Raw genomic sequence first — 12,156 nt, forward strand, 5'->3', positions numbered from 1 at the left:
GTGCATGCTGCACTCCCTCTCCTCCCACAGATGGGAGAATGTACCCCCCAACTCTCAAAGAAACCAAAAAGGGGAGTCCTCCCCTTTTGAGGGTTCTGGATGTTTTCTGGATGTTGCTTCTGGACAATTGTGCATTCAGTAACTTGATCCCTCTGAACCTTAAAGACGTAAAAATATGGAGAGACATACCATGTTCATGGATTTGTAGGCTCAACAACAACAACAACAAAAGTCTCCTTTAATTGGCCTATTGCTTTGACACAATTTCAGGCAAAGTCCTAAAAGAATTTTTTTGTAGATATGTAACAAGATGACTGAAATTCATATTAAAGGGAAAAGAAACTAGAATAGTCAAAGGAATACTGACTTTTAAAGAATTCCATTAGCCAATTTTAAGACTTACTATAGAACTGCAATAATCAAGTCAGTGTGACATTGGCAGATAGAGATACACAGATCTGTGCAGATCACAAGAGTAGAATAGAGAGTACAGTAATAGACACACATATAAACAATTGGTTTTTGACAAATGTGTAAGAGCAATTCAATGGGCATATTTTAGCATATTCAACAATGGTGTTGTTGTATACATGAAAAAGTGAACCTCTGCCTAAACCTCACAACTTATTCTAAAACTAACTTGAAATGGATCAGAGATCCCAATATAAAATATAAAACTAAAATTTTCAGAGGAAAACTGGAGAAAAATATTTGCAAAACAAAATTAGAATTTCTAGACATGACTGCAAAAGTACGATCCATAAAAGAAAAAAAATATAATTTGAACTTTATCAAAATTGAAAATTTTGCTCTATAAAAGGTACTTTCACTTTATAAAAAACAAGATACAGACTGAGAGGAAATATTTTCAATCTGACAAAGGATCTGAATTCAGAATATGGAAAGAAGTAACTCAGCAGTGAGAAAACAATCTAATTAAAATTTGGCAAAAGACTTGAGGAGATCCTTCACCAGAGAGGATAAATATATGGGTGGCAAATAAGCACATGAAAAGATATCCGACATTATTAGCCACTAGAAAAATATAAATTAAAACTATAGTGAACTGCTACACATGTATTAGAATGACTAAAATAAAAAATGCAGCTACACTAGTACTCATACATTGCTACTTGAAATATAAATTGATAGTCAGTCTGAAAACAGTTGGAGAGTGCCTTGTAAAAGTAATATTCACATATCATCCAACCCAGAAATCTTATTTCAAGGTATATACCCTACAAAAATTAAAACTTATATTCACTAGAAACCTACACAGAAATGTTGGAAGCTGTACTATTCACAATTACCAAACTGGAAATAACCTAAATGTCCTTCAGTGGATGAATGGCTAAACAAAATAGAACTTCTATACATTAAAGAGGAAGTAACTATTGATACTCATAACAATGGAATGAATCTCAAAGGCATTAAGCTGTTCAAGGGGCCAGTCTGAAAAGGTTATAGATTTGTGATTTCATCTGTAAGATTCTCAAAAAGTTGAAAGTACACTGACTAAATTTGAAGAAATTCGTGAGACTACAGTGAGGCAGCGCCCTATGAGTCTCTGGGATGATGGACTGGTTCTGCATTTTGATGGTGGTGAAGTTTAAACACAGCCATGGTTATATTTAAACTCATGCAACCATTCACACACAAAAAAAGTAAAAATTGGAGCATGTTAATTTAAAAACAGATTTTTTTTAAGTCTTATTTCTTGGGGAAAGAGATCTTTTAATTAAAAAAAAAATCATGGAACAAATTGCTATTGCTCCTAATATGCATTTTCCCTTCCCTCCTTTGATAGTAGAGTTTTGGTAGAGCACATGGCTGCCCAGCTACAGACTGATTTCCCATCCTCCCTTGCAGCCAGATACAGCCAGATAACTGATTTGGAGCAGTGGGCTAAGGACCTCCCTGGGCGAATATCCTCCCTATCCTCCACCCCTCTCCTGGAGGTGGTGCTGGTGAGCTACTTTCAACCACAAGGACATGGTCAACTGGAGCAGAAGCCAGTCACCAAAAAAACGCACAACTCCCTGTTGAGGGAGGCGGACATGCCTGCTGGGAATCCGTGTGACCTCGCGGGCGTGGCACAGCTCACCTTTTAGCCCAGGGCAGGGAGAATACACTCTGTAGGTGAAAGCATTTGGGGGTCTCTTTGATACAACTAATATATGTATTAATGGTAGAAAAATGTAATGGGGAAAACAAAAGTCATCCAGAGTCTCACCACTTATATTCGATCTCACTTTGGTCCTTTCGATGTGTTGTTAGTGTACCAAAAGGGAAAAAAAAAAGTTGATGAATATGAACTTGTGTAGTACCGTGGTACCTCTTGAAGAATCCTGGATTTGGGGGTGAAGCACAGGGACCTGATTCCTTCTCAGTCCTTAGGTTGTAGTAGCTCCCCTGGAAGACTGCTTCCAGACCACTCGCAGTTCCACGCCAGAGTGAACCAGACTTGCCCCGGGTCCCCATTGAGGATGTGGCCTTGCACCATAACCAGCTAGAGGAGTTGGTGCAATACAGTAGCAGAGAACTGAATCTGCGTTGGAAAACCGTGGTTCAAGTCCTAGCTCCACTTCTTACCACCTACGCAGATTTGAGCAGGTGACTCCACTCCTCTGAATTTCCATTTTCTCTTCTTTGGGCATAAATAGCAACACCTCCTCTCCTGAGGTTGTTGTGGGGACTGGATATGATGATCCATGCCAAGGAATGGCACAGCGTTTGGCACACAGCAAGTATCCCATGCTAGGGAACGTGCAATCGCCTACTCATGCACCACACATTAAGTGCCTACCATATGCCAGGCACCTCTCTAGGCTCTGGGGACATGGCAAGGAGTGAGGCAGAAAAGCTCCTCGCTGTCATGCATCTGACTCTTCCCTGGAGGAGCTAACAATGTTAATATAATAACAACACTAATAGACCTGAAGAAATTAAGATGGATGGAGAGTGACTTACTTCTTGTCCTAAAAGTTGTGTGGGCTTGTGTGGGGAGGAGGGATCCAGTTTCCTCACTCAGTCCTGCCCAGCTCTCTGCAGAAGGTGGGGCAGGGTGAGCGTCGGCAGCGAGTCAGCTGGAGGACGAGGCAGGAGAACTCGGATAGCGCCCACTTTGTAAGCTGTGGCAGAAGTCACACTTGGGGTGCTAAATGCTTTCCTACACTGAGCATGGCTAAAACCCTCACCTGCAGGAGCCCTGAGATCACAGCTCAGGAGGATGAGCCTGCGGGAGACGGAAGTATGGGATGCACCAACAAGGTTCTCCTGGAAGCCCAGGTGGCCCCTTTGGAGACCAGGAGAAAACAGATGATTCATCCTAAACAGTGGCTGGCAGGCTATTTCTATGGGGAAAGAATTTCTCGATTCATGTGTCAAGACCTCAACCCTGTTTTACACCAGGATCACTTCTACATCTTTAAAAACAATATTGGAAACCTTGAGTTCTAGGCCCAACTTTCATCCTTAAATTAACTCACAAAACACTTCTTGTCCCCAGCAGGAATGGTCCAGATGCTGGGCTATTTTAGGTTCCGTTTGTCACCTCCCTCCCGAGTACGAAGAGTGGTAGCTGTGGTGGACTGGAAACTGCCCCTGGCAGGCTGGTCCCCAGAGGTTTGCAGCTCCTTGGTCATGCGGTCCTCCAGCCTCTAGGGGCAGCCTTCTCCTCCCTGTGCTGCTCCAAGGGCACCTGCCGGTGAGGCTCTCTCTGTCCACCTCTCCTCTCTGGTTAATAGCTTTATTTGAAATCTAGTTCTTCTCAGAAATAACAGATTTTATAGTTTATACAGTGCCACGGTGTGTATTTGAACATTCAATATTGACAGAACCCTGGGAGACAGTAACTGGCAGGCCAGGAGCCTGGGTCTCCTTCCTCCAAAGCACTCCCTTGGCAGTGTGCTGACACCCGACAACATCATTTCTATAGGTGTCAAGGTAATTAATTTTCCCCAATGCTTGATCTGAAAAATCACATTTTGTTTTCCTCCTATGTTGCCCGTTGTGCTGAAATAGTTCATGCAAGATAGTTCCCATTCAAATGACATTAGGAAGTATATATTTTACTTACCTAATGCCAATTGAAAATAATATTACTTACACAAAAATTCCTTTAATTTCAATTTCTGAAAAGGATTGACTACATAACATAAGGCACACTTTTCTAGCTCTACTTCTAAGTTCTAAATTTAGAGATGACAATAGCACGGAACAGCCCGAGTTGGTCTGTCTGGCTGGTTTGCTCTAAGGATGGGAGGTTCCGAGTCATGAGGGCTTGGCGTTGCTGTATTTTTATCAATGCTCTCAGGCATGGAGTTGCACCTTTCCCACATACGCTCTTCTTCACTTAATGGAGGTGTGAAGACCCTCAGAACAGCAGCAAAATACTTCCTCTGGAAGGTCACTGGTCCCACCACTTTAATACTTTCTTACAGGAAGATTACAAATGACTAATGGGAGGAAACAGATCTTCTGGAAGATACATTCAAATGATTTGCACATCAAATAAAAAACATTCCCTTTGCCTAACCTCTGGGATGAATTTCTAAGACCCATCCCTTTCGAACCATGAGAACTCAATTCATGAGGTGATTGCTAATGTCATTCAAATTCCAAGGATACTGCCACAGTAGACTTGGCAAGGGACATTTCCTATTTTCTTCTCATGTAACTCAGATTTCTTCATCTTTCACAGCAGTCAAGTGGAGAGCTGTTGCAGAGAGGGAACTGGTGGGCTGCCAGCTGCAGCCCTGTGTGGACCAGGAGACATTTCCAATTAGACAAGAGTGGAGGCTGCCGTCGAGACAGATGGGAAGATGACTACTCCCTTTGTGCTTCAAAAGGGAAGAGAATTTGAGCTGGAGGAGTTGGCCTTTGCCAGAGAGCTGCAGTACCACTCAGTGGCCTGCAGGGGCTCCAGGGAGCACATCTGCACACAGACCTTCCTTCTCCTCAGCCTGGTTGAGGCCATGCTGGAGCCCAGCAGTTCCCAGAGTCCCCAGGCTGCATCCTTCTCTGTACTTTGGCAGTTTCTCCCTTGCCCTGGGTGGGACCAACAGCAGATGACACACTGCTGAAGAAAAGATATGAGAACCTGAAGATGAAGACATAACAAACTATCCAAAACACAGAACACAGAGGGGGAAATCTTTTTAAAATGAACATTAGTGACGTGTGAGACAACTCAGGTCAACAAACAAGGATGCCATTGGAACAAAGGTGCACAAAGGTGGAGGAGGAAGAAAGAAAAAGTTGTACGAAGAAGTGATTTTTCCAAACTTTATAAAAACTAGAATCCCAGAAACCCATGAAGATCAACAAATCCCAAGGAGGATAAACACAAAAAAAATCACACCAAATCTCGCCACAATCAAATTTCGGAAACACAGTCATCAGATCATCTTAGGAGCAGCCACATACAAAAAGCACTTTAAACACACAAAAAAAGTAAAAATGATCATAGATTTTTTTTTTTTTTTTAGTAAGAAATTATACAAAAAAGAAAAATATGAGAGAATGGAACAAGATATTTCAAGTAATACAACTACGCCAAAACAGGATCATCCTAGAACGACATACCCAGCAAACATCCTCGAAAGGAAGAAGAAATAAGGGCTCTTCAGAAGAACAAAAGCAAGGCTAGTTCTTCATCAACAGAGCGGACCAGGAGAAGTGGTGAGGAAGTTCTTCAAGGTCAAAGAAAATGATACCAGATGGAAACTTGGATCTACACAAAGAAATGAGATGCGACAGGGATTTTTTTTTTTAATGTGGATAAATATAAAATGCTATTTTCTTAGTTTAAAAAACATCTCCTTGAAACATAATTGACTGTTTAAAAAAATAGATTATGAGGTTTATAAGAGAAGTTAAAGTAAATGCATAAAAAAGGGGGAATGGAAGTGAGGCCCTTATATGTGCAAAGACAGGATATTATTTAGAAGTCAGCTTTGATAATTAAAGCTGAATTTGTAAACCTGAGAACACTCCCGCACCCCTACAAAAACCCCAGAAGATACAGTTAATAAGCCAGTGGTGGGATAATAAAATATATTCAAAACAAATTAAAGAGGAAAAGTGAGAAAATAAAGAAAAGATAGAAAATATACTGTAAAGAAAAAATGACAACATGATAAACTTAAACCAATCCTATCAATAATTACATTGCATACACACAACCTGAGCTGTCCTGTACACTAGCCACTTGCCACAATGGGCTACTGAAATTAATTGACAGTTGAATAAAATCAACAGTTTAGTTCCTCAGTCCCACCAGCTATATTTCAAGTGCTCAACAGCCATGTTAGAACATTTATAGCATTTTCGTCATTATGAAAGGTCTTACTGAAAACCACTTGTCCAAAACTCCAATTAAAAGCAAACATTATGGGAATGAATTAAAAAAGCAAAAAGTATCCTCCTACAGAACATGCACATAGAGGACGACACCAGAAGTCAAAAGATAGAAGAAGGTTTGCCAGGCAAACACTGTTCACTGGAAAGCTGGAGTGGTTTTATGAGTGTTAGACAAAGCAGACTTCAGAACAAGGCAGATAACCAACGATACAGAAGAATGTTTCAAAAATTATAAATAGATCAATTCACCCAGAAGTCTTAACAATACTAAAAATGTTGGTCCCCCATGACTGAGATTCAAAACCCATGGAAACCCCCCACATAAAAAACTTGAACAAAATATGTGAGACATTGATTTCCAAGGCATTCCAGCCAACAAAGAGCAGTGATTCCTGAGCAACAGGAGCCGATGGGTGAGTCCAGAGCCGCGAGCGTTGAGGGCTGGGGCGGGGTGAGCAGCACCCTGGAGTCTGGCGGATTCCCTGCCTGCAGGAGGCTGGCTGCGGGCCCCCAAGATGAAGTGGCTGGAGACTGCAGGACAGGATGCGAGAGACCTGCAGTGCTCCTCAGGATGACTGATGGGGGGCTGCGCTGTGGGAACACGGGGGGCTGGGAAGGAGGCACTCAGAGGAACAGGGAGGCACACCCAGACTCACGTGGGCTGGGACAGCGCTTCTTCCAACCCGGCTCACAGGAGACCTCCTACTGGACAGACCACTGGGCAGAAGGGGCTTCCCTACGTTGTGTGCGGTGCCAACCCTGTCGTGGGCACACTTCACTAGGACAGTTTATTTTATATTAATTACAGCTCAATAAAGCTGTTTTTGGAAAGATAAGGAAATAGACATATAACTTCATGCCAGTAATTTCGGCAACACACATAAAAAGGACAAAGTCCTTGAAAAACACAAATACCAAAACTGTCTCAAAAAGAAATAGATAATTGAAGAATTCAAAATACGTAAGAAATTGAATTCATACTTACAGCATTCTCACAAGGGAAGTTACTGGCACAGATGACTGTTCTGGTTAATTTTCTGAGACATTTATTTCCTAAACATAAAATGACACTCATCCTACTCAATTCCAGAAATTAGGTGAAGGGGTCCTTCCCAGCTCTTCTCATAGGACCAACGTTATCACTCTGATACCAAAAGCAGACAGAGACATTACGAGAAGGACAACTACAGATCGTCATCCCTCATAAACACAGATTCAAAACTCCTTAAGGAATGTGAGAGCATCAGTTCCAATGAGATGTGACCATAATAGCACTTCATAACCAACTAGGAATGCAATGGTTAATCTAACACTGGACAATTCATCAGTGTGATTCACCATATCAACAATAAAAAAATGAAAACCAACAGATGAAGGGAAATCATTTGACACAATTAAAATCCCATTTATGAAAAATCTCCAAGCCAACGAGGCATAGAGAAGAACTAGGCATTTCTGAGGAACCTACAAGGATCACCACAGGGAGAGCAATGACAAGAGGGTGCCTCCCGGCTCAGGGGCAGGCCAGGTGTCTCCTCCATTGCTCTCACTCAACATCATACCAGGAATCATAGGCAGAGAAAAAAAGAGATGTACAAGACCTGTAGATTGGAAAGGAAGGTGTCTAACGTCATTATTCAGACACAATATAGTTGTACATAAGGAAAATCTTTAGAATCTGCAAAAAAGCTGCTAGGACAGACAAACTGAAGTTTATCAAGGTCACAAGGTCAATGTCTCAGGTCAAGAAACGAAAAGGCAGAAGTATTTCTAAAGGAAAGGACCGTACAATTGAAAATTGAAATTTAAAAAATACTGACAATATCACCGAATAACATACAGAACCAGGAATAAATCTAAAGCAAATATGTTAAAGAAAGATACGGCCTACTGTGTAATATTGCTGATAGAACGAAGACCTAAATAGATAGCTAGACTAAGAGTCGATATTATTGAGATGGCAATTCTTCCCTTGATGCTCTACAGATTCAAGAGCCATTCAATCAAATTCTTAATGGGCTTCTTTTGCAAATATTAGATAATTCTGAAATGTATATGGAAATGCAAAGGACCTAAAATACTCCAAAACTTTTGAAAAAGAAGGACAAAGTTAGTCTTTACATTGTCTGATTTAAAGGCTCACTATAAAACTAACAATGATCAAGACAGTGTGGAATAGACACTATGGACCAATGGAACAGAAAATGTATCTAGATATGGATCCACACACCAACTGATCTTTCACAAAGGTACTAAGATAATTTAAAAGAGAAATGTGTTTTTAGAATATGGAACTCAAAAACCTAGATTTTCATATTGAGGAAAAAGTGAAACTCCACCCCTTCTGTTCAGCATAAAGAGATTCAGAGTAAAACTCAAAATGAACCTGAACATAAAAGCTGAAATCATAAAGCTTTTGGAAGAAAACTTGAAGAATATCTTACTGATTTGTGATTAGATGATTTAATAGGACACAGAAAGTAATAACCATAAAAAGAAAAATTGACACATTATATTTAATCAAAATTAAAAATTTGTATACATCAAAAGATAAACCACCAAGAAAATCAATAGGAAAACTACAGATTGTGATAAAATAATAGCAGAAATTTTATCTGATGTGTGTGTGTGTGTGTGTATCTCCGACAACTCAAATATAAAAGAGAACACAATCTTAAAAGAGACAGGAGTAAAAAATAGGAACATACACAACACAAAAAGATATGCAATGGCAAATAAGCACATGGAAAAATGCTGAACATATTAAAAATCAAGGAAGTCTGGCTCGGGGGCACATGCCCATAATCCCAATGACCGGGGATGTGGAGGCAGGAGGATTGCAAGTTCAAGGCCAGCCTCAGCGACTTAGCAAGAGCCTGTCTCAAAATAGAAAATATGTTCCTTGGTGGTAAAGTGCTGCTGGGTTCAATCCTCAGTCCAAAAATTAAAAGAACACAGATTAAACTTGCCATGCAGAGGTTGCATAACCATCAGAAAGGTTAAAATAAAAAAGATTGATATGCGGAATGTAATGGCCAAACTCTAGCATGACCCCAGTGATCCCTGCTTGGCATCTATGCCATCCTAGAATCCCCTGCCCTCAAGTGTGGGTGGGACCTGGATGCCATTTTTGTGTTTTTATGTGTTTACTGTAGCCTCCATCTTGCCAGCCAACTCTCTAATGATTGTCTCCCTTGCTGAATTTGATGAAGAAAACCAGCATAAAAGGAGGTTCATGGGCCAGAGAACTGAGTATCGCCAGTGGTCAACATCTAGCAAGGAGCTGAGACACACAGGGAAGTAAATCCTGCCAGGAAGCCCATGAACCTGGAAGTGAATCCTTTATAAGTCGCACCTGGGTCCGTCTCACCCTTAACTGCAGCTCCATGAGAGACTCAGAAACAAAGAACACAGTTAACCCAGGCCGAGAATCCTGACCTGCAGAAACTGCAGGACAATACGTGTATGATGTCTTAAGCCCCTAAGTTCATAGTTCTAAATAGTTAGGCAACAACAATAGAAAACTAACAGATGGGACCATTCTAAATGTCCACATTTGTGGTGGAGTGAAAAACGGCATGACCAGTTTTGAAAACCAGCTTGGTGGTTTCTTATAAACATATACTTACCCCGAGACCCATTGCTCTGTATGTATTTACCTAAGAAAAATGAAACATATGTCCATATAGAGATTATACATAAATATTCATAGTGAGTAGCCCACAACAAGAAACAATCCAACTGTCCATGCATAGATAAATGAAGTTTAGAACATCCTTATGATGAAACAGTACTACTCAGCAATGAGGAGGAATGAACCACAAATACAGGTAACAGCACTGAGGAGTCTCAAAAGCATCATGCTGTGAAAAAGAGGCAGGACATGAGAAGTATGTTCTACATGATTCTCCTCTAGAAAACACGAACCTAATCAATGGTAATACAAACAGATCTGTGGTCTCCTGGAACTAGGGGTGTGGGAGTCAGCAGAGGCAGGGAAGGCTTGCAAAGCTGACTTTTGGGGTGTTGGACAAGTGCGGCATCTTGATTGGAGCAGTAGTGAGAGTCAGCTGTGCAAATTCAATGCACTCTTCACCTCAAATCAGTGAGCTATATTGTATATTAATTATTCCTCCATAAAGTCAATTTTTAAAAAAGATTTCAACATGGATTAAAGACTTAAACTATGAAATTTCTGGGAGAAAACACAGAGGTGAATCTTCTTGGCATTGATCTTAGCCATGCTTTCTTGGAAATGACACCAAAAGCACAGGCGACCAAAGCAAAAATAGATGAGGAGGAGTATATCAAACTGAAAAGCTGCTGCGCGGCAGAGGGACATTAACATAGTGAAAAGACAACCTACAAAACAGGATAAAATATTTATAAACCAGCTCTCTGATAAGGGGTTATCCAAATACATAAGGAACTCACAGCTCAACAGTGGAAAACCAAAATAACCTGATTTAAAAATGGGTTAAGCACTTCCAGAGACATTTCTCTAGAGAAGACATACTGATGACCAGTGGGTTTATATAAAGGTGCTCGACATCACTCATCACTGGGTGAGTGCAAATCAAAATCACAATGAGATATTGCCTCACACCTGTTAGGATAGCTATAACTAGAAAAGAAAAGTGTTGGTGAGTTTGTAGAGAAACTGGACTACTTTTACACCATAAAATGGCATAGCCACTGGGGAAAACAGCGTGTCAATTCCTCAAAACGTTAAAAGTAGAATTAGTGTATTATTAAGCTATCCCACTTCTGGGTATTTAGTCCAAATTAAAATCAGGACCTTGAAGAGGTAGGTGTATACCCATGTTCATTACAGCCTTGTTCACAACAGCCAGGATGTGGAAACAACCCAAATGTCCATCAGTAGATAAGTGGATAAAGAAAGTATGATACCATGGAATATTAATTAGCCAAAAAAGAAGGAGATGCTGCAATATGACCAACATGGATGAAACTTGAGCACATTATGCTAAGTGAAATAAGCCAGGCACAGGAAAATACTGCGTGATTCCACTCACATGAGGCATGTCAAGCATTCAAACTCATACAACTAGGAAGTAGAAGAGTGGGTGCCTGGGCTGTGGGGGAGGGAGAAATGGAGCATTGCTCCCCAACGATTGCTAGAGATCTGGGGTTCAATATTGTGCTTACGGTTATCAACACTATAGGGTATGCTCAAAAATGTGTGGAAAGGTAGATTGTATGTTGTGTTCTTACTATAATTACTGAAACATGAAGATCTTCCAGGAGACCCTTTGCCTAAGTTGCCTCTTCCCCTGAACCTGGACCAGGTAGGTGTGTCTTGGCTCTGCAACTCTTGCACTTTTTTACATATTGGGGTTATGGATCATTTAACTGCAGGTCTCCCCATCTCAACCCTAAGCCCTTTGAGTACAGGAACTGCGACCATCCTGCTCACCATTGTCTCCAGCTGGCCCAGAGATTATGCTCAGTAAATACCGGTAGAACAAATGAACCCCCGAAGCTGTGCTGCCCCTGTGTGGGGTTAGTAACACTTAGCCATGCTATTTTGTGGTCTTAGAACTCACCATTGAAGACTGTGCATTCCATCCCCACTGAGTTTTCTAGACACACTTCTGTGTGAAGTTCATTCCAATGGAAAACTTTGATCAAAAAACTCTGATGCCAGAAGTAGCCCAAACTAAAAGCCATCTTCCCAGCTCAGGTCAGGCTGGACAGTTCACTCATTACACTTGATGATTCCCAGCCTTGAGTAAGAACAGCTTTTCACATTTCAGTTTTAGGGGATGGCAC

This window comes from Sciurus vulgaris, assembly GCF_902686455.1.
Source record: "Sciurus vulgaris genome assembly, chromosome: 14".
NCBI classification, from domain to species: Eukaryota; Metazoa; Chordata; class Mammalia; order Rodentia; family Sciuridae; genus Sciurus; species Sciurus vulgaris.